The 23,190-nt window shown below is 39.7% G+C and overlaps 1 long non-coding RNA gene across 1 annotated transcript in view; it reads left to right on the forward strand.

Moving 5' to 3' along the window:
• Positions 1–23,190, forward strand: part of LOC112391855 (uncharacterized) — a 48,522-nt gene that overhangs the window by 22,911 nt on the left and 2,421 nt on the right. The window contains exon 2 of the long non-coding RNA XR_003001574.1: positions 22,946–23,051. This is a non-coding gene — a long non-coding RNA (uncharacterized LOC112391855). The remainder of the gene's footprint in view (positions 1–22,945; positions 23,052–23,190) is intronic.

Raw genomic sequence — 23,190 nt, forward strand, 5'->3', positions numbered from 1 at the left:
CCCGCGCCCAAAAAAAAAAAAAAAAAAAAAAAAAAAAAAGTATGCACACATTATTTTTCGAGCACACTAGAGTCATTTATGGAAATCGAGCACATTCTAGGCTATCAAGCAAGTATCCACAACTTACAAAGAATTAATAGATCACAATAAAATTAAATCAGAATCAATAACACAAAGGTAACAAAAACCTCCCTCAAACATTTAAAAAATTTTAAAGTACACATTTAAATAATTCATGGATGACAGAAGAAATCATAAGGGAACTTTGACAATACTTAGAACTCTGTGATACTGAAAATGCTACTTCTCACAACTTGTGGGATGCGGCCTTTTATAATGCATGTTTCTCTCAGCAAAGTTGTGGGGTGGAGCTTCCAATGTGTACTAAGGCATTTAAAGTAGGCCACATCAATTTCATTTTCTACATTATTTATATTTATGTATGGAATGGAACCTAGTATATATTGCTTTGCCAAATTAAAAATGACTTTTAGGGACTTCCCTGGCGGTGGTTAAGACTCTGCGCTTCCACTGCAGGGGTCACAGGTGCTATCCCTGTTAGGGGAACTAAGATCCCACATGCTGCATGGCATAGCCAAAAAAAAAAAAAAAGGATTTTAATATAAGGGCCAATTTACAGACGTTAGTTTGATTTAAATTAGAAGCTGTATGACAATTAAGTGACTGTTGGAAGTTTTCCACCGGGAGCCAGGGTCGGGGTGAGTGTTGTCTTAGGACTCACTTCTAAGGAGTGTAGAAGCCTAACAAGGGTGAGTGAGTATGGTTGTATCCCAGATAGCTTCCAGACTTTTTCAACAGGATTCCTTGAGAAAATCTAGCCCTAAAGGGCCAAAGACGCCCTTTGTATGTAATGAGTTAACCTCTCTCATGCATCTAGAATGGAGTTAGTTATGTACCATCTTTGGGGGAATTAAGAAAATAGTCACTCAAATAATTTTCTGCATCCTGTGGTTTAGACGATGAACCCAAGTCGAAAAGGGCTGTGTGACAGTGGAGTAAATCCTGCTCTGGCCCTTCGGGGCCCTCATACCTGGGGTTAGCCCAGAGGATCCTCATCCTGGTTATGAGGCAGGCGACTGGGTAGTCAAGGGGAGCTAGGTGAAAGGGCTAGACCCTGGGCTGATGGCATGCATGCTTGAGAGATGCATCTTTGAGCTCATACCTAAGATTTTCCCCTTGTCCTCAGGGCCACCCTGTGTCCTCCTTCAAAATCCTCTCCTTGGCTTTGGAGCCAAGTTAAAACAATCCAGTTCCTTATATACAAAAAAAAAAAGAGAACTCTACAGGACACAGGAAAGAATGATCACTAGTCTAAGATTGAAATTGTAGCAAGAAAACAGAAACTTAGACACAACTCTCAGGGCATCATTTTTTTAAAAATAATAAACATTAGGAAAGTTCTGATTATATCACAAATACCAGTTCTAACAACCACCAGCATCACAATCACCTGAGATCCTTATCAAAAATACAGAGTCCTGGTCTCTATGACATCAGAATTTCTACAGTAAGGCTTGGGAATCTAATTAAAGATGAAGAACCACTGACGTAAGTAGATTTGTTGGGCATGTAGCAAAAGCCTTTACCCAACCCTTGTTAGATCTTAATCAGGAGGCTCCAGAGTGGTTTCCTTTGATATACAGAAGACCTCTGCCATTTGTGGATTCAGTAATCATAGTTTAAATGATCAAAGACAGGTCCCAAATATCCATGACATGTAGCCATTAGGGGTTCTGCTGAGGCACAAAGTCTACAGCAAATGGGAGGAAGTCAGCAGATGGTCCCAAAGACCCAGCACTGCAGCACGACTTTGTAATTCTCTTTGTCGGCATGCATTCTGTAGGAGGAATTTTTTGCTAAAACTTGAATTATGATTTTAAGGATACACCAAGGTCTCAGGGCGGGCTGGAGCCTTTTCCGATCTGATAGCGAGCCCTTCCCCCATTCTCCAGAAACTTCTTGAAGTTCCCAAGTCTACTACTAATTGTCATACCGTTGATTTTTTAATGTAAATCTGGATTCGATTTGCCCTCTGCAGTGTCTGGCTCAGGTGACAGGTCCCTATTTTCAAACATCCTCCTTTTTTGGTGTTTATGAGGCCACCTCTTATTTTCTTTCACTCATTTTCATTGACCTTCTGCTTCCTGCCTCTATAGACAGGGGACCTCAAGTTTCTGTTCTCGTCCTTCATTTTCCACAGAGGTTTCATCTCTCTTAGTGACCTTGTTGTGTGCTGGTGTCAGCCTATCAATAACCAATGTTATTGCTGTGGTTCTTATTGTGATCTCGAGAGGCCCTTCAGCAATAACCATCAGGAAACTCTGAAAAAAAAGTAAAGGCTCACTGCTTACAGGACCTAGAATTTACACAGCACACCTGGGGCCGCACAGTGCGGTCACGGGTAGGGAAAGAGAGTTGAGAGGCTGGCGTCCTGTCTTTACTGGGTCTAGGGTAGGGGTCCTAGGGCTTTGCAGGCTCACTCTTTATCAGTCACTTTAAAACATAAGAGCAGGAATTTAAAGTGTGGGAAGAGAAAAAACAAGTGGTTCCAATGGTCAGCTACTGAAATCAGGCTCTAAGACAAAGGAGCCTCAGGGCAGGGAGGTGTCTGGCTCTTATCCAGTCCTGTGGCTGGCCGTGTGTTTATTCGGGATATCTGCCTTTGAAATGGTTGCCTCAGCAATCAAAGGGTAAGTCAGGCACTTGCAGTACAAAGAAGAAAAAATGAAACATCTGTCAGGGTTTACACTACAGACCTCAACTAATGCTTTGCAAATATCTCTCTAAGTTTACAGTAAGTGTCTTGTTATCATTTCCATTCTAGCATTAAGTTCCAATCTGTTCCATCATCTCCTAATTTGTTTATTCAATCATTTAAAAATACCAACAAATAATTTTCGCTTCCTATCATGCACTTGGGACGTATTTGGGTGAATAAAACAAGGTCACCACCCTGCAAAAGCTCAAAAGCCATACTCAACGTCACGTCTCCAGAGGTAACAGAACTTCTGTGTTCCACCAGGAATGTAATATCTTCCACTCACAGTGGCACAAAATCTTGGAGTTCCATTTGACTTTTCCCATTTCCTCATCCCCCAGTTCTAATCAGTCACTAAATCCTGTCGATTCTCTATTTGGATTTTCAAATTCTCATTGCTCTCATACCAGGTACATGACTCTGGTAACAGTGTGCTCACAGATGCTGAAAATGAAAGAGGCTTTTTGTTCTCTGCCATTTTATTGCATCTTCCTTGATGTAGACTTATCTTCCTTTGTGTCATTCTCTGATTGCCCATTACTTTACAAAAACCAGGCCAAAGCCATGAATGTAAAGTTCAAGGCCCTCTGTGATTTGACCCCATCTGCTTTTCACGCTCAAGCACTGCTATCACCTCTACTGATTCCTTCAAACTGCTCCTCCCTCAGTCCTCCTCAGCTTAGTAAAGGGCCACTCCTTTCCTACGGTTCCTCAGGACAAATACCTTCAGTTGATTGAACTGACCTTCACTCTTTTCTCTTCACTTCTAAACTGTCAGCCAATCCTGCTGGATCTGCCTTCAGAATACACCCAGGATCTGACTACTTCTCATCCTCAATGCTGCCATACTAGGCAGATTGGATCTGGAGAACAGAAAGAAGATATCCAGCCCAGATAAGTATAGAAGAAACTTATCTCTCTAAACTTCTGTATCTGCGTGACAGAAGAGTGAAGGAGGTGTAAGACAAATGTCCTGCCTGCAAGAAACTTTTAGACCAATCAATGATGACTGTATATACATATCTCCAATATGACTAAAGAATAAATACAAGTGCCAAATGAGTAGTACTGAGAAGAGAGAGCGAATAATAACCCCAAAGTTTCAATTCTGTCATTGGCTTTGGTATCCGGGCAACCTCTGTCCCAATACTGGCCTGTACTTTCAGTACTTGTGTAATGTGAGGCAAATTGCTCATCTTTATTGCTACAGAGTCTGTAAAGCAAGGGTAATGGTTACTTAAGAGGTTGTAGTGGATTAAATTAAAGGATATCCCTAGTACCTATGTTTAACAAACATAGGAAAACTGAAGAAAGCTGGGGTTGCAGACAGAAATGGATGAGTTGGGAAAAGGCCTTTCTTTTTTTTTTTTTAAATAAGTGAATGATCTTTATTTATTCATTTATTTATTTATTTTTGGCTGCATTGGGTCTTTCCTTTCTCTAGTTGCAGTGCGCGGGGGCTACTCTTCGTCGCAGTGGCTTCTCTTGTTGTGGAGCACAGGCTCTAGGCACACGGGCTCAGTAGCTGTGGCTTGGGGGCTCTAGAGCGCAGGCTCAGTAGTTGTGGCGTGCAGGCTCCATAGCTGTGGCTCACGGGCTCTAGAGTACAGGCTCAGTAGTTGTGGTGCACGGGCTTAGTTGCTCTGCGGCACGTGGGATCTTCCCAGACCAGGAATCGAACCTGTGTCCCCTGCATTGGCAGGCGGATTCTTAACCACTGTGCAACAAGGGAAGTCCCAGAAAAGGCCTTTCTAATTTTGTAAGATCTCTGGAAAAAGGGAAATGGTTATCCCACAGTTTTAGATACCTTGTGGTTAGGAGGTTTTCCCCTTACAACTCCATAGACGGCTACTTCTGCTGAGTATAACCATTCTTCACAGAATGCTATTCAATTTCCCTGCTGGGCTTGACACATTGAGAGACTTTGCAGACAGGCAGCCTTGGTTTCAAGCCCTGTCTCCACCAATTAGTAGCGGCAAGTTGTTGCTTTAAGTCCCCGGAGCCATAGTTTTCTCAGTTACAAAATGCAGTATCGCCATGAAGCTTCATGAGATAGTGTTGATAAAGTACCAGAGAGGCGTTCAAATTTCTATCTGATCTGCCATTCTTATGAGTGGAGCTGGACTTAGGAATCTCATTTTCTTTTACCCTTCTCACCTAAAGCCTAATCATTTCCTATCTCCAGCAGCCAGCACTGTGGTACTTTTCAATGGATTTTACCCTTGTTCCCTGGGCCTTCCTGGTCACAGAAGTCTAGAGCAAGAGAGTCAACAGGAGGAAGGAAAGAACAAGGATCTGCATTCATGTCTCCTGCAGGGATGCTCTCTGGTTCCCCACTGGCTTTCATCCAGACTTGTGTCTAAATTTCTCTGCCTTGCGAATGAATAAAGTAAAAGGGGAAGGCTTGTGCCCCGCTTCTGAAATTATATGAGTAGCGCAGGATGTATCTATAGTAGGTCAAATCATGGCCCCCAAGATATGTCCATGTTCTGTGAATGTGACCTTATATGGCAAAAGAATCTTTGCAGATGTAATTAAATTAAAGATCTTGAGAGGAGATCATTCTGAACTATCTGGATGGGCCCTAAATTCAATGACAAGTGTCCTTTTAAGAGACAAGAGACAACGAGGATAGACTTGGAGAGAAGAGGAGAAGGCCATGTAAAAACAGAGGCAGAGATTACTCCACCAGAAGCTAGAAGTCTCCCTCAGAGACTTCAGAGGAAGCACAACCCCCAGACACCTTAATTTCAGACGCTGGTATGTAGAACTCTGAGAGGATAAATTTCTGTTGTTTTAAGCCACGAAGTTTATGGTTTTGTTCCAAGCAGCCCTAGGAATCAATGCAGTACCCATAAATCATAAATAATGAGTATAAGTACTACTGCTACTACTATCTTCCATCTGTTGAGCATCATATTTAAGATAGCAGTTTCTGGGAGCTGCAAGTTAGCTCCTAATTCTATTCCCAAGATGTCCCCCCTCAGCAAGCCTGACAGTGATATAATTAAAAGAAACTATTCGGTCTTTGTCCCCTGTTCCTGGCACAGTCCTAAAATCCTGAGAATTTCCTGAGCAGTTAAGAGTATCTTTTGTACGCTAATGAGATGATCCAAGGCTGGGGGCCCCTCCATAGTTTCAGGATGAGGGCTGGTCACCAGAAAAACCAACCAGGGGATTAGAGGGCTGGAACTTTCAGACTTGCCCCTCCACCTCTGGGGAGAGGAGAGGGACTGAAGATTGAGTCTGGCTGCCATCTGAGTAGCAAGGAGGACCTGGTACAGTCCCTTCTAAGGAGATTCAAGAGTACTCTCTGTTCTTAGTGATTCTAAATTAGAAGAGTGGGAGAAACATTAGATTGGAAAGTTGTAGCCAGATGTTTGAGGAAACTAGAAGAATTTAGGATCCAGTCCAGTTTACAGGGAGATAACAAAACCATTAAAGACTAAAATCTGATATCTAAAAAGGCACAAAAATAATTTTTTTTCTACACTTGCCCCCATTTTTAATCAAAGATAATCAAAATAAAACTAATTTATTTGCATTAAACCTCATCTGATTATTTACATGAGTGCAGCAAGACTATAGTGCTTGACCATATAAACTTTTTAAAGACTGCTTTGCTAGGACTTTTTATAAGGAATAATAGATCGAACTCTTAAAAAATCTCTCCTGGTCAAGTAGCCAATCCAAAGTTCAAGCAGTTCCTTAAAGCTGTCTGGTCATATCTGAGTCTATGCATATCTCTCTCAAATTTGATACTCCAGTCAAAGCCTTGTTGATATAGTCAGTATTTCCAACTGTGTTCTGTTACAAGGAGAACAGATTCTTACTGAATTTGGCAAATAACTAACTCTTTTGCCATGAAAAGAATACTTAACAAGTTTGCAAATTCTAGAAGGATTAGGTAGGAAGAAAAAGTAAATGTTTCATCTTTGTTTCCAAAGGCATATCTTACTAAATTCTTGATAGCTTTAAGAGAAAAGAGAGAAAGGTTTCCTTAAATCTGGAAAAGCAAAACATAAAAGAATGAGCAAAATTCGTAAAACTTATAATCATCTTCATCATTTCATTCAGCCTCATGTTATTAATTCTTATTCTGCTTGAATTGTTTTCCCATTAATTCTGGAAATTTTTACCCAGTTCAGTTTTATGATCTTAAAGTGATCAGAAACCTGTATTCTACAGTACCTGTCAGAGTACTTTCTATGAATTTTTCTAAAGCTCAAACACCTTTGTAGGAACACTTTTGCAAAATTGTTATAGTAAACAATAATTGCCTGTAAATGACAAAAGGCTTAAAATGCCCATTGTTAAAGATCTGATGAAAGTTCATTATAATGGAATTGACAAGAAAATTTCGTTATTTCTGTGACACATAACATTTCAAGATAACTAGATTTATGACAGATAACATTATGGCAGGACTATTTGAATTTTAGGAATTTTATACAATGTCTAGAACACTTATATTAGTAACATTCACCCACATAATATAACCTAAGGTTGATCATCACTTATTTAACAATGCTTCTCATGTAATTTAATATGCCGAATAAGACTATTAGTGTAACATCTCTCTTTCTATAAGGAGAAAGAATGAATCTTTTCAGATGTTCTAACTTGGGTTTTTCTAAGTTGGAAAAATCCAAATTAGTTCAAGGTCAAGAAGACATTATTTAGAATTTGAATTTTGGAAAGTTTGTCAAAAATGTTTTAAAGCACTTGGTCAAATATAAGATCATAGGTCACTGTGAAACTATACTCAGTTATCTACTTAACCAAAGTGACAAAGACTTCAGAGGCAAATAAAGAAAATTATACACTTCTGAGTAAAATTTATCTCTTTTCAATACTGAGAAGATAGGTTTACTTAAGTAATCAAAGATCCAATGATAAAGATAACATGAAGCACAGGAAATTATTTTGATAAAAGACAAAATCTTTGTTTTCTGGGTATGTAACTTAAAAAATAAAGAAAAATCTTTTACAATCTGTTATTATCAAAAGCAGACCAAAAGTTCAAGAAAACTTTGTAAAAAAGAGAGAGAAAACCAAATTATAATTTTGAACCAGCTTAATTTTGATATGAAAGCTCATTTACATAATTAAATTTATTTTAATTCATAGACTGTCCTGACTACACCTAAAATTCTTTTTCGAGTATTCCTGTTCCACAAACTTCCAAATTTTCTTTTTGCATACATACATTTTGGATTCATTTTTGTCCTATTTTTTCCCTTATTCCCAGCCAGGACAAAATTACTTTCTTTTCCTTTAACAAAATGCATTTCCATTCCTTATACCTAGTTTACTGAAAACACATATCTTTTCTTGTAGCTTCAATCACATATATTAGAATTATTTTTAATCCTTAGAAGCCCTTAATTTTTAGTGAAAGCTAAAAAGTAAGCGACTGTAAATCGTCCTTTATATTAGCATTCTGTGGCCTGGCAAATTTATACTTTTTGTAATTTCTGGAGGCATGCTTTTTTATAGTAAATTTCTCAGCTTGGCACAAAACATGTGTTTACTAATAGATCCAAGCATGTCTAATTCCTCTATAAAAAAGGAAACAAAAAGTGAATAAACTTATGTCAGTAATTAATATTTCAGTCTTTTATTTAGAAATGATCTAAATATTCAATGAATCTCCCTCATTTAATTTAACTTAGCAAAGTTCTAAGGTTTTAGGTTATCAGAAAGATTTGGAAAAAATGGCTTAGAAAGTTTACCTAGAAACTCTTATTTATTTAATTTATTTGTTCTCAACATTTAGGTTAAGCTACCCACAAGAACTTCATGGGATATTAGACAGAGTCATCCATCATCCAAAGTTATTTTTCTGGCAGACAAATTTTGTAACAGAGATAATAGGACCTTATTTGATTAGTAAACCCAGGTAGAGTAAAAGTTTTACATTTAACATTGATAACCCTAAAGACATGCTTGCTTTAATTAAACCAGCAAACTTAAACTAGCGTTAATACTGAATATTTTCCCAGATAATGTGAACCTGAAAAACATTTCGGTTAGTCTCTATTATATTTATAAGAATTTTTTTGAATACTAAATTTATATAAGCACTTAAGCCAATTAAATAGAGCTCTTTTACAAACTATTAATTTTAGTAATACCATCCAGAGGTAGTAAATGCCACACATCTACAACACATAAACATAGCCAAACACAAAGAGACCTAATAGTTTTCATTTTACTAGTTATTGAAGAAGTTGGATCTAAGTTGTTGGGTTTTTTTTTTTTCTTGATCCTGTTTCAAATGATCTTCCCCCTTTCATTTTTCTTATGATAAGAATTACTTCCCTGAAGTTTGTGCTTCAACATTTACATCTCAGAGACAGAGGGAAACAATGTCAGTTACAAGCTTTTTAAGATAAATAGGGGAGGTTTGGGGATTGATAAAAAGGAACAGTGAACTTTTGAATTGCCTCTAGAGCTGTCTTCCTAGTTTTGTAAAGATTTGACAGTTGTTCTCAATTCCATAAGAAATTGGGTTGAGGCTTAAATGATATTATGGATTGATCTACTCATCCAACTGCATTATCTTTAATTTCTTTAGGGGAGAAGGCTTTAAAAAAATTCCTATCAGGATCTGAATATCAGCTTCTAATCTCTGAGCAACTTTTGACCACAGAGCTACTTAAAAATTCTTTTAACTGTCTTGTCAGTTTTCAGCCAGGACAAACTACATATTTCTAGCAAAATTAAACAACTTCATGGACCCAAAGGCATCCTCAAAGAGGGTGAAAAAGGTACTACTGCCTTCTCAAGATCGAGTCACTCCCAAAGATAGCCACAAGAAAGAACCAACAGCCTGCATGTCCCAGGGAGGCAGAAAGTCAGGCCAAGCTCTTTGAAAGGTAACTGTTTAATAAGTCTTTTCAGCATAGAAAGGCAATTCAGACAGAGGATTGCTAGAATAAGTCCTCAAATAAAGGAGGATAGAGCGGAGCAGTAGGAATTACATCAGTCCTACAGTCTTTTGTTTTAGGTACCTTTTATGTCCTTACTTTTTTCATTTTAGCCTTTTGCAGTGAATCTTTTAATGGGCTATTTTGGAATTTCGGAGGCTTCTTCATACCAATTAAAATATGTACCCATTGTGTTTAAATGCACTTCTTAAATGATATTATCCAACTGGAACATTCCTCGTAGTGGCCACTGTGATTTCCCTGAGGGCCGGCGGCAGTCTGGTAGGACCCTTACCAAATGGCGTTCAACCCACATTTCTGCCCGGCCATATCTAGCCACAGATGGGGTGCAACCCACATTTCTGTCTGGCCATATTTTGGGGCCCCCAACCTGACGGTTACCAAGGCAAGTTCTCAGGACACAAAATTCTAGATTGTCTTTAGCGAGATTTTGACCATTTTGGGTAGATATTTATAGCTTCTTGGACCACAGTTCTTAAGCAGGTATGTAGGAAGGTGGCATGCTTAACTCTTTGGGTTTTAAGGATTCCCTTTTTTTTTTGTTTTTTTGAGAAAGTTTTGGGTCTTTCAGAGCCAAAATAATACATAAAAGGGATGTGCTCCTGGGTTGGGGATTGTGTGGTGTTTTGCAGGGTACCTTACAGCACAGAAATTTTCTTGAGGTTGGCAGGTGACCTAGTGTTGATCTAACCCATTCTGTGACCAACTTGTCCTAACACCAGAGTCTTTGGGTTAGGTGGTGAATATTCTAACAGCTTCTATTAAGTGCTCTTCCCATGCTCACCAATTTTGTGATTTTTTTTTTTTTTTTTTTTACTTCTGCGATTCCCATTAGCTATAGCCTTTACTTAAAATTTTATTCACTCAAGGCCTCACACTGAACCCAGTCCTATTCAAATCAGATCTAGTCTGAATCCAGATCTAGTCCAGTTTTTAAGTCAGACCCAGCCCAACTCTGACCAGTAACTACCTGCAGTTCCTGAAGTGGAACTGGGGATCTGGGGACAAAACCAAGGGCTGGGGTTTCCAACCAAATAAGTAACTATGGAAAAAGCCAATTAGATTAGGAGCTCCATGCAAAGAGGGCAGAGCTGAGAACCAAGAAGGGACTTACCCGTGGGCCTTGGAAACGGTGAGAAAGACAGTGAACTCAAACAGGTCACAGGGTACCACTCCTGTGTTTCTCCTTGTCTTTGAAGCTGTCGAAATTCTCCCTCAGTCCCGCTACTGCCATCAAACTATTAAATAACAAAAATACAACTAAGTAAATTTAAGGATCAAAGTGGCTTTATTAAACAATTAATGAAGCAGGCAGTATCCCATCTAGCAAATAGAAGGGAGTTCTGCTAAGCTGTACAAAAGGAAAGATTCTTAAAGGCAGAAAGGGGGAAAATTATTAGCAAAGAATGCATTATTTCAGGCAAGGTTACCTCCTAAAGGGAATGCAAGAGCCTATAGGGAGGATTACCTCACTTAGGGCTGACTAGGTAATTCCAGGTCCACTAGTTGAAGTTTCCTGAGGGGTTGGGACTATAGTTCCAATAGGTTAGGTATTAAGTCTTACTTCGGTGACATGGGCTTAGCACAAATGACTCCATTTGGGGCCTGTTGTTTCTTTTTAACAATAATAAACTGGTAAACATAAAGTGTTTTCTCAAGTTCTGTGAATTGTCCTAGCAAATTATGGAGCCTGAGAAGGGAGTCATGGGAACCTCTGGATTACAGCTTCAGTCAGAATATGGGTGGCCCTCTGGGACTTATGACAGGCAACTGCTGTGGAGACAGTCTTGTGAGACCGAGCCCTTAACCTGTGGAGTCGGTGCTAAGTTGGTAGCTACTGTCAGAATAGAATTGAATTTTTGGTCACCCAGGTGGTATCAGAGAATTGGCTGTTGGTGTTGAGAAGAAAAAACTCACATATTAACTTTTGGGGTTTTTTTCTTAATTACTCTTTTTTACAGAAGAACTGCATCAGTTTTTCCAAGGTATAGATAAATTTTAGGTCAGTTTTGTTGGCCTCTCCTAATTAACTACAGGAGTATGCATTCCTTCTTCATTTTAGCTGAGCTATGGGTCTAGACTCCTCTCTCAGCAATTTGTCCCAAGAGGGATATACTACTGTGTGCACATCCCTGGAAAGCCTGGGAGGCAGCTGTGACGTTCTAGGTTATTGCTTCTGTGTTTTGGTTTTTTAATACTGAGGAGGATGGGTCCTAGTTAAAAACTTATGTGTGAATTTTTTCAGGCCCGACCGTAGGCAGTTCCATAGGCTCTTCCTGGCAGGCCTCACAGGGAACGTTGCCCGCCCTACACCAGGCCTGGTGCACAGGTCATGCACTGCTATCTCCGGAGGGAGGTGAAGTCAAGGACTCAGGCCCTCAGGCCACTCGTACTGTTTGCACATTTGCATTCCTGGCCCCGTGCCTTCATTCCTAGATATCTTTATCTGAAGCCTTGGCTAGAGAATCCCTAGAGGTGTTTCTGTGGAGACCTCCTTATCAGGAGGAGGAAGAGGAAAACTTGAAGACACTTTACCCCATTTTGACCCAGGACCCAGTACTTTTCCATTCCTGGCCCTGCTCCCTTGCCCTCTCTTGACCCCAGAGTCAGTAAGACAGCCAGAGCCTTTTGTTGGAGGCTCCCTCAACGGTGAGATGATGCCATCCGTGCTGGTCTCCCTGACCCTTAACAGGTGTGCTGTTCCATGTGGGAAAATGCAACAGGGGGAGGTGGTGTTTTCTCTGGTCTCAGACTGTTATACCATCTCAGTAAATGATTAGAGGCTTCGCTCTCTTTGTTGGCTTGCTGCTTTAATCAGCTACACAGATGATGAGCAGCTCAGATCTTTCTCCCAGCCTAGCGAGCTCCTGACAAATCTCGGGCCCAGCTGACCTTAAGCCAAAGGATAGTTAAAAAATCAATTAAAATCACAGCTGCATTTCAACAAGCACATGTGAAGTGCCTACTGTACTCCAGGCACTGTGTTAGGCTCTGTGGCTAGAGATGTATGAACCATAGCCCCTGCCTTTGAGGAGATCATGGTCTGAAGGGGCCTAGAAGGTCAGCAGTTCACTTCACAGTGTGGTAAGTGCCGTGGCAGAGGTAAGCACAGGGCACTTCGGGGGGCGCAGAGGATGGGCACTGAGCATGGAGGGGATGGGGGAGGTCATAGAAGTCCTGCAAGAGGAGATGATACCTGAGAGGAATCTCAAAGCACAAGTGAAGAATGTGGGAGAGATTTCTAGGCAGTGGAACCAGCATGAGCGAAGTCATGATCAGTATCGGCAGCGAACTCATCAGCCTGTGTTATTGATTACCTCCTATATGTAATGCTACGGGATGGGTTTTTTGTTTGAGTTTGTTTTTTTGCTTTGTTTTTGGTTTTTTTTTTTTTTTTTTAAGGCCTACATAGCTTCCTTCTCACTGGTTGAGACAGGTTGGTGGTGGCCTACGGCATGTCCATATGAAAATGGAGCAGATCATCCTGGAAAACTTGGAGCAATGAGAGAGGTGGCCGTGTTTGGGGAGATGGTATTTTCAGCATGCATATGGCAGAAGCATCTGGTCCTTTGGGGCAAATGGAGTGGGTTTCTGGATTACAGTTCTTAACAGTGCTGGGGAGCAGGGTCCTGTGGTGTTTCGCTGAAATGCTTCTCTGTTCTCACAATCCAGGTTTCATTTTTGCAGACTCCTGGTTTTGTGGCCTCTAAGTCCGCTCCTCCTGCTCTTCCAGAGACTGGGGGAGCTACTGATGAACTCCTTACTTTTAAACTAGCTGGAGTAGACTCTTTTCCCTGTAGCTGAGAAACAGGGCCTTCTCACTGGGGAAGAGGTTTATAAGCAACAAGGCAGAATCAAGGCAGGACACTGTTCCTCTGGAGAAAAAGGCCTCATGGAGGGGACTGGGTGGTGGGATGTGGGACTTTTTACTTCCATGGTAATGCCGATCCCGTGGCCAACTTGCTGGTCGGGATTCATAAAAGTTCTCTTCCAAGTGGAGCCTGTAAGTGTCCAAGAGCAGCCTTTGTTCGGATGTCTTCTTATCAGTCAACCCAGGGAGCCAAGGGGGAGGAGACAGAACGGGCCAGGCAGTATCTGCTCTATGTCCAGCTCCTAGAAACCTCTTGGCACTACACTGTATCCACACACTGTCCACCCTTCTTGCTTTATTTAAACAAATGCATCAATACACAGAATCATTAAAGTTTAAAGTACTATACAGATCACTCCTTCAATTCTCTTGGAGTCTGATTGAAATTGAGGCCCAGAGAGGTTCAGAATAATAACTAATATGAACATAGTTCTCCTCTCTTTACAAAGCTGTCATCTATAAAAACTCCTTTGGTCTTCGCAGCAGCCCTAAGGGTTAAGCAACTGGCCGAGAAGCTCTTGGTTTAGTTTGTGGCAAAGCTGAGACTGAAATCTACATTTCTGAACGTACGGTCCTCTCTACTAGGGGCTCTGCAGACCGGTCCTGGTTTGCAATGGCAGATGGACATTGCCATAACATCTAAACGTGTGCTTCTGTGTTTTATAAAAGTATCATTCTCTGGTCAGTTTGAAATGAAAAAGGATCCTTGATCACAGAATCACAGAGTGAGAAATACCGCTCTATATAATGTTTGTTTCTAAGCTGAATGAGTGACAGTAATTTAGGATCTCTTTAGAAGTTGCAGAAGGTTCTCGTGCAAGTCCCACTCTTACCAAACATCTGCCCTATCACAAACCGCAAGATCTGATTATTTATTTCAAAAGAAATATGGAACTGGAGGCGATAACTCATGTCTTTTGTAACAAACGTGTTTTGAGTCATAAGTCTGCCCAGATATTAGGACATAAACCAGGAGTGTGTCACTGGTTTCTCTGCTGTGAGCTCTATTTACACTGCGGTCAGGTAAACACATTAAACAATTTGATGGAATAATCTACCCAATGTTAAACTGCAATTATTTAAAGGCGCTAGATAAGATGTGTTTTAACTGGGACTGCATTGTATGATATATGTGTATTTGTAAGCACATACACAAAGTTTTATATTCTATAAAAATACAGAAAAGAAGATAATGGCATTTTTAGCAAACATGAAAACAATGTGCTATTACTGCAAATACAAAGGCTCCATGAGAACTCTAGGCTGGAAAGTCTTCTATTTCTATGATGGTTAACTTATCACCACTTAATAGAACAAGGTCATTTTCAGAACATATTATCCAACATCTGGTCTACCATCTGCTGGCTGAATAAAAATTCATGTGACTCAAGCACAAAAGGAACAATTTCCCACGTCATTTCTGTTGTTGTTTTTTTCTCATTTACAAAAACAAAGGCTTTGCGATCATTTAAAAGATGCTCTCAGAAAGACACGTGTACTTCATTTGTGCAATAGGTAGTTTTCTGAAAAAAATTTGCATGAATTATTTTTTCCTTGTTTTATTAAATCTCATTTTCTATGCATGGGGAACATCTGATTTTTAAACAATTTTATTCTGAGTCTTTCAAAAACACAGGAGTCCCAATTTTTATGGAATACTATCTGTTATTTATTTTTGTATTTTTTTAAATTTATTTTTATAGTCGATGTATAACATTATATGTTATAGGTGTACAATGTAGTGATTCACCATTTTTAAAGGTTCTACTCCATTTATAGTTATTATAAAATATTTGCTATATTCCCTGTGTTGTACAATATATCCTTGTAGCTTATTTTATACCTAATAATTTGTACCTCTTAATTCCCTACCCCTATAGCGCCCCTCCCCGTTATTTATTTTTTTAAATAATCTAAGCAATTAATGCACATAAAGAATATGAATATAATCAGTGTTTACAATGAGAAACAAATCGCCTGACCTACACTTCTCTTCCTCTGGTCCAATGTCTCTGAGGTTGTCCCTTTTTACTATTTCTGTTTTTAGGTCTTCCGAAGGTGTCAGCGTCAATGAAGCCAATATGCCTATACTATTGTTTCTCGTTTTATCAATCCGACATTATCTGACTTCCTGCTAGGATAAACGAACAGTTGGCTCACCTACAATACTCTCTACCTTGTTCTCCACCTCCTTCCATTATCAATGGTATCAGTGCCTCTATTGCTATAAACTTCCCTCTTAGAACTGGTTTTGCTGCATCCCATAGGTTTTGGGTTGTAATGTTCTCGTTGTCATTTGTTTCTAGGTATTTTTTGATTTCCTCTTTGATTTCGTCAGTGATCTCTTGGTTCTTTAGTAGCGTATTGTTTAGCCTCCACGTGTTTGTGTTTTTTACAGTTTTTTTTTCCCTGGAATTGATTTCTAATCTCATAGCATTGTGGTCGGAAAAGATGCTTGGTGTGATTTCAATCTTCTTAAATTTACTGAGGCTTGATTTGTGACCCAAGATGTGATCTGTCCTGGAGAATGTTCCGTGTGTACTTCAGAAGAAAGTGTTTTCTGCTGCTTTTGGATGGAATATCCTATAAATATCGATTAAGTCTATCTGGTCTAATGTGTCATTTAAGGCTTGTGTTTCCTTATTAATTTTCTGTCTGGATGATCTATCCATTGGTGTAAGTGGAGTGTGAAAGTCTCCCACTATTACTGTGTTACTGTCAATTTCCCTTTTTATGGCTGTTAGCATCTGCCTTATGTATTGAGGTGCTCCTATGTTGGGTGCATAAATATTTACAATTGTTATATCTTCTTCTTGTATTGATCCCTTGATAATTATGTAGTGTCCTTCCTTGTGTCTTGTGACAGTCTTTATTTTAAAGTCTATTTTGTCTGATATGAGTATTGCTACTCCAGCTGTCTTTTGATTTCCATTTGCATGGAATATCTTTTTCCATCCCCATCAGTACCTCTACTGATTATCTCTGTAACTTCAAACATTTTGCATTTCCTAGTCCTTCAACCTAGGATAGAATCTCCTAAGCTAATTCTCATAGGGTCTCACTATTTCCTCCAACTTTATTCCTAGAACTGGTCAAGTATTTTGTAGAATGTCCCTCAATTTGATTTTGTCTGATGTTTCCTCATGATGAGATTGAGGTTATGCATATTAAGGAAAAATATCACATAGGTGAAGAAACCCTCTCAAGACATTGTATGAGGGGGTACAGGATATTAATATGTCTTGTTACTGGTGAAGTTAGGTTTAATTATCTGGTTAAGGTGGTGTCAGAGGCCCTTCCACTTTAAATGACTACTTTTCCTTTGTAATAATAAACATTCAAGGGGAGATACTTGGAAACTATACAAACATCCTGTTTGTCCTTAAACTGTCACCCACTAATTTTAGCATTAATTGATGGATCTTGCCTGTAAAAATTATTACTCTGGTGTTCTCATAGCCATTTTCTTTTGTCCTGCATTTTTCTACACTTCTTAATTGGATTATCCTATAAGGAAGTGTTATCTCATCTCCATCATTTATTTGTATATTTAATCACATTTATTTTGGTATGGAATCATGGATATCTACTTTATTCTTTAAGTTTCATTATTTATTTTATTGCTAAATTTCTTCCAGCTTTAACCATTTGGGAGTTCTTTCAGGTTGGCTTCTGTGTCATTTTGACGTGCCCCCAACTTTTTTTGTTTTTGAGCACTTCATTACCTTCTGTCAACACAAGGTGCTCCAGGTTTATTTTGCATTTTTCCTGCCCTAGTCTTTTTTTTTTAAGGGTATTTTTCTTTTCTTGGCTGTGCCACATGGCTTGTGGCATCTCAGTTTGCCAACTAGGGATTGAATCCAGGCCATGGCAGTGAAAGCCTGGAATCCTAGCCACTAAGCCACCAGGGAACTCCCTCCTGCCCTAGTCTTAAAATCAGTCACTTCTGCAAGGAGCCCTCATTCCTTCTGGCAATGGTATTTAGAAGCAACAATCTGGACACTAGTTGTGTTCATTGCTATTTGGGTGTCACGACTTCTAGTTCCTACCAGTGGGTTAGTATATAGAACACATGTACATTTATCTCTATCTATCTATCTATCTATTTTGTTTTAAAGTCTACTTTGATAAGAGTATTGGTACCCCAACTTCCTTTTCATTTCTATTCGTATGGAATATGTTTTTTAATTCCCTCAATTTCAGTCTGTGTTTATCTTTAGCTCTGAAGTGAGTCTCCTGTAGGCAGCATATAGATGGGTCTAATTTTTTAATCCAATCAACCACACTATGTCCTTTGATTGGAGCATATAGTCTGTCAACATTTAAAGTAATGTCGGATAGGTATATACTTATTGCCATTTTGTTACTTGTTTTCTCATTGTTTTTGTAGTTCTCCTCTGTTCTTTCCTTCTTTTAGTCTCTTCCTTTGTGGTGTGGTGACTCCTTTTGTGTTATCTTCGTGTTCCTTTCTCTCTGGTTTTTGTGTATCTATTATAGGTTTTAGATTTGTGGTTCCCGTGGACTTCATATACATTGAACTATAACTATATCTACTAGTTTTAAAATGGTAGTCATTTACGTTCATACACGTTCTAATAGATCTACATTTTTTACTCTCCTCCCCCATTTTGTGTTTTTGATATCATATTTTACATTTTCATGTTTATCCCTTAACTATTTATTGTAGTTATAGTTGATTTTATAATTTTTGTCTTTTAACCTTCATACTAGCTTATTTAAGTGGTTGATCCACACCCTCTACTATATATTTGCCTTTACCAGTGGAATTTTTCCTTTCCTATGATTTCTTATATTTTGTTGTAGCCTTTTCTTTTTTCACTTAAAGAAGACCCTTTAACATTTCTTTCTTTTTTTTTTTTTTTTTTGTGGTACGCGGGCCTCTCACTGTTGTGGCCTCTCCCGTTGCGGAGCACAGGTTCTGGACGCACAGGCTCAGTGGCCATGGCTCACGGGCCCAGCCGCTCCACGGCATGTGGGATCTTCCCGGACCGGGGCAAAAACCCGTGTCCCCTTCATCGGCAGGCAGACTCTAAACCACTGCGCCACCAGGGAAGCCCCTTTAACACTTCTTTTAAGGTTGGGTTAGTACTGATGAACTCTTTTAGTTTTTGCTTTTCTGAGAAGCTCTTTATCTCTCCAATTCTGAATGATAACCTTGAAGGTATAGTATCTTAAGTTGTAGGTTTTCCCTTTTAAAACTTTAAATATGTCATGCCACTCCCTTCTGGCCTGCAAAGTTTCTGCAGAAAAATCAGCGGTTAGCCTTATGGGGGTTAACTTATATGTGGCTCTGTTTTTCTCTTGCTGCCTTTAAAATTCTCTTTAGCTTTTGTCATTTTAATTATGAGATGTCTTATATGGGTCTCTTTGGATTCATCTTGCTTGATGACTCTCTGTGCTTCCTGTACCTGGAAATCTATTTCCTTCCTCAGGTTCAGAGAGTTTTCAGCCACAATTTCATTAAATACACCTTCTACCCCTTGCTCTCTCTCTTCTCCTTCTGGGACCGCTATAATGCTAATGTTAGTATGATTGATTTGTCCCAGAAGTCCCTTAAGCTATCCTTATGTATCCTCATTTTTAAAATTTGTTTTTCTTATTGTATTCTGATTGGGTGATTTCCATGATTCTGTCTTCTAGGTCACTTATGTGTTCTTCTGTATCAACTAATCTGCCGTTAATTCCTTCTAGTATATTTTTCATTTTGGTTATTGTATTCTTCAGTGATGACTGGTTCTTTTTTATACTTTCTAGTTCCTTGTCAAAATTTCCACTGTGTTCATCTATTCTTTTCCCGAGTTCAGTTAGCATTCTTATTACTAATGCTTTGAACTCTTTATCTGGTAAATTACTTATCTCTGCTTCATTTGGGTTTTTTCTTTCTTGTTCCTTCATTTTAAACAAATTCCTTTGTCTTCTCAATTTGTTTAACTTTCTCTGTCCCCATGAAATTAGTGAAACAGTTACTTATTGTGGTCTTGAAGGGGTGTCCTTGAATGGAGCGTCCTGTACAATCTCTGGTACCCAGTGGCTTTGGTGGGAGAGCTGGATCTGAAATGAGCATGTCTTCCCACAGGTGTGCTGGCAGCCCCACCTTGGTAGGAGGTAGAGCTGGAGCAGCTAGAGCCAGAGGCAGGTGCAAGCTGGAGCTTCTTCTATGCTCAGTGGCTGTTGTCACCCTGTTGGGAGTGGAGTTGGGACCCAAGGGGCTGAAGCAGGAGCCCTGAGGGAGTTGGGTTTCTCCCAGATGTGGTGGTAGTCTCTCCCTTGGTTTGCATCACAGCCAGGGCCTGAGGGTTTGGGGCTGCACTTTTGTGCTGGCTTCACTTTTTCCCTGGTATGTGTGACTTGGTTAGAGGCTGGGTCAGGGCCAGTGAGGCTGTTGCCACACTACTCAGCTGGTTTCGCTCCCGCTGGTTTCGGTGGTCTCCTACCTGGAGCTAGTTCCCCTCCTCCCAAGTGTGGGCAGGAATGTGCGTGCTGGCAATGGCTGCCTCAGCCTTGGTCAGAGGCAGAGCCAGGCCAGGGTTTGAGCTGGCTCCGTTCCCCCTAAGTCTGTGTACTCTCATTGGCAATGGTAGCCTCCACCCTAGTGTTGATTAACGCTAAGATTCTCTCTTGCCCCTTCATCTGCTCCTTCTGAGCTTGGAGCTCCCCCAGAACCCTTCCTACCTTTTCCATCAGTCCTCTTCTACAATTGCTTTGGGCTACTATTCTCTCTTTTAGTCTGATCCCATCTGTTTTCTGTCTTTCAGAATTGTCTCATAATTTCCAGTTCACCGAGGATATTCTTTCCTGTTTCCCAATTCTTTGTAGAAGTAATTTTCCATCATTCTGGGGGTTTGAGGTGGGAGTGGGTGATTAAAACTAATGCCAAGTGTGCAATTATAATCTAGTCTCATTACTGATCACTGGAGCTGGAGTCTCAGTGTATTATTCTCCACATCTAAATTCTCCTTTGGGAGACTGGCTACATAAATTATCTTGGGCAAATATTAAACCTGACTCTAATTATCTTCTGGGTCTAACTACCAAATTCCAGGAAATATGGAAAATATAAGAACAAATTAAACATAACCATGAATATTCAATCAGCTAAATTCATTGAGGAACTATGTAGGAAAAATGACTCAATTTCTTCCACAAATAAATGTCATAGGAAAAAAGTGTGTATGGGTGAAACGGTATAGGTTAAAAGAGGCTAGAGTGATGTTTCAGGCATGTGTAAACATATGGACCTTTATGGATCCCGACTTGAAAAAACTAATGTAAAATATTTTTTTGAAACAGCTAGGGAGATTTTTAATAAAATGAACCTGTTATTAGTTGATATTAAGAACTTTTCATTAATTTCATTTGCTATGATAATGGTATTTTAGTTATGATTTTTTAAAAACCCTTATCTGCTAGAGCAAGGGTAAGCAAACAATAGCCGCAAATAAAAATAAACTTTTATTGGAACACATCCTGCCCATGGCCTTGCATACTGTCTCTGGTGACTTTCGTGCTACAGCAGCAGAGGTGAGTAGTTGCAACAGAGAGAGGGCTGCCTGCCAAGTGTGAACTATTTACTGCTTGGTCCTTTACATAAACTGTTTGTCAACTGGTAATGGGGGGGGAGGGATAAGTTAGGAGTTTGGGATTAACAGATACACACTACTATATATAAAATAGATAAACGACAAGGACCTATAGCACAGGGAACTATATTTAATATCTTGTAATAACCCATAATGGAAAAGATCTGAAAAAGAATATATATATATGTTTATATACATATATATATAACTGAATCACTTTGCTGTATACCTGAAACACATTTTCTATAACTATACTTCAATAAAAAAATTTTTTAAAAGATGTATTGAGGTATTTATAGGTGAAAGACAGGATATTTGGAAGTTCTTTTAAAACAATCTGGTAAAACAAACAAAGTTGGTAGAAGATAGATGAAACAAGATTGGGAAAATATTGGCAATTCTTGAAACTGATGATGACTCGATGGGGATTCATAAGCTATTCTCTCTACTTTTGTGTACATTTGAAAAATTCTATAATCAATTCTTGAAAAAAAATCATCTTAAGTATGCTTATTGCACATGAAAGTCCTGTGTTTGAAATGCTTTAGTTCTGACTAATTAAGCAAGTAGAGAGAGGGGGGAAAAGTTGAAGGTAGAGGTTATATGTTGAAAATCTACTATATGAACCACTGTGCTAGGTTCTTGACAAATTTCATTAAAAAAAATCATTATAACAACTCCTTGAGGTGGATATTATGATTAATGATTTATTAATGAAACAGAGGCTTGGAGACATTAATTAATTTACAGCTAGAAAAGAGCAGAGAAGGAATTTGGCCGGTACTATTCTTAGTCACTGTCATCACTGGTGTTATACATCCACACTGGTAAGTGGTCAAGCCGAGGCCACACATCTGTTTAAAGGTCAAGAAATATTTCACAATCACGTGGAGTCTATAATAGAATACAAACACTGGAGCCTTCAACTGAGAAGTTTTTCATCAATGCCCTGTGAGCATTAAAAACAATTTTCTGGTCGACCTTAGAGTTGCTAAGTTTGCCTGTTGTCAAGGAAGCTGCTTGGTCCCCACACCCACTTATCTCTTTCCATTTCTCTCTCTCCTATAAGATTCAAGGTTTGGCAGAGACTGTATGTCTCTACCGCCTACATTAAGCCCAGTCCCTGGAATAAAAGGAGAAGGTCAAATACGTTTCCTGAATGAATGAATGACCAAGAACTTCCATGCCACGACCTCATCCCTGTGTATAAAGTCTCCTTGTGCTGGACACAGAGGCACAGACAGATTATAAACCTCCAGATTCCAAGGAAGGACTCTTGCTGCATATTACGTGTTCAACCTATATATCAGGAGATAATTTATTACTTTTTTTTTTTTTTTTTGCGGTACGTGGGCCTCTCACTGTTGTGGTCTCTCCCGTTGCGGAGCACAGGCTCCGGACGCGCAGGCTCAGTGGCCATGGCTCACGGGCCCAGCCGCTCCGCCGCATGTGGGATCCTCCCGGACCGGGGCACGAACCCGTGTCCCCTGCATCGGCAGGTGGACTCTCAACCACTGCGCCACCAGGGAAGCCCTATTACTTTTTCACTGTCTACTTTTCCAGGTGATGGAGAAGACATAACCTGTTTCTTAATCTCTGGGGTGGCTTTTGTGGCAGAGGCCTGGGGAGGCATGGTGTGGTTAGAGCAGTTGTTTTCGTGGTTTAGTGCCAGGGTGTTACATGCTTGTTCTTGCCCTTGCTGATACTAGTCTACTCAGCCTGACTTTTGTCCTTTCCCCAGAGATTTCAAGCAGACGAGTCATGCTGGAGTGCCATTAGAAGGGGCAAGAGATTGCTGCTGGATGTGAAAGGGGGTTTGAAGAGTTTGAAGTAATGTGTCTTTACAGGTAAACAGGATTTGAATTTAGCCCAGCTCCTATGGTAGAGGGCTAGACACAAAATTACCACATGCACACAGGTAATGATAAACGTCAAGGTTCGTATCCCTGAGCAATGATGCTAGCTTTGCCCTCCTTCAGTGCAGGG

This window comes from Neophocaena asiaeorientalis, unplaced genomic scaffold, assembly GCF_003031525.2.
Source record: "Neophocaena asiaeorientalis asiaeorientalis breed wild unplaced genomic scaffold, Neophocaena_asiaeorientalis_V1.1 scaffold150, whole genome shotgun sequence".
Classification (NCBI taxonomy): domain Eukaryota; kingdom Metazoa; phylum Chordata; class Mammalia; order Artiodactyla; family Phocoenidae; genus Neophocaena; species Neophocaena asiaeorientalis.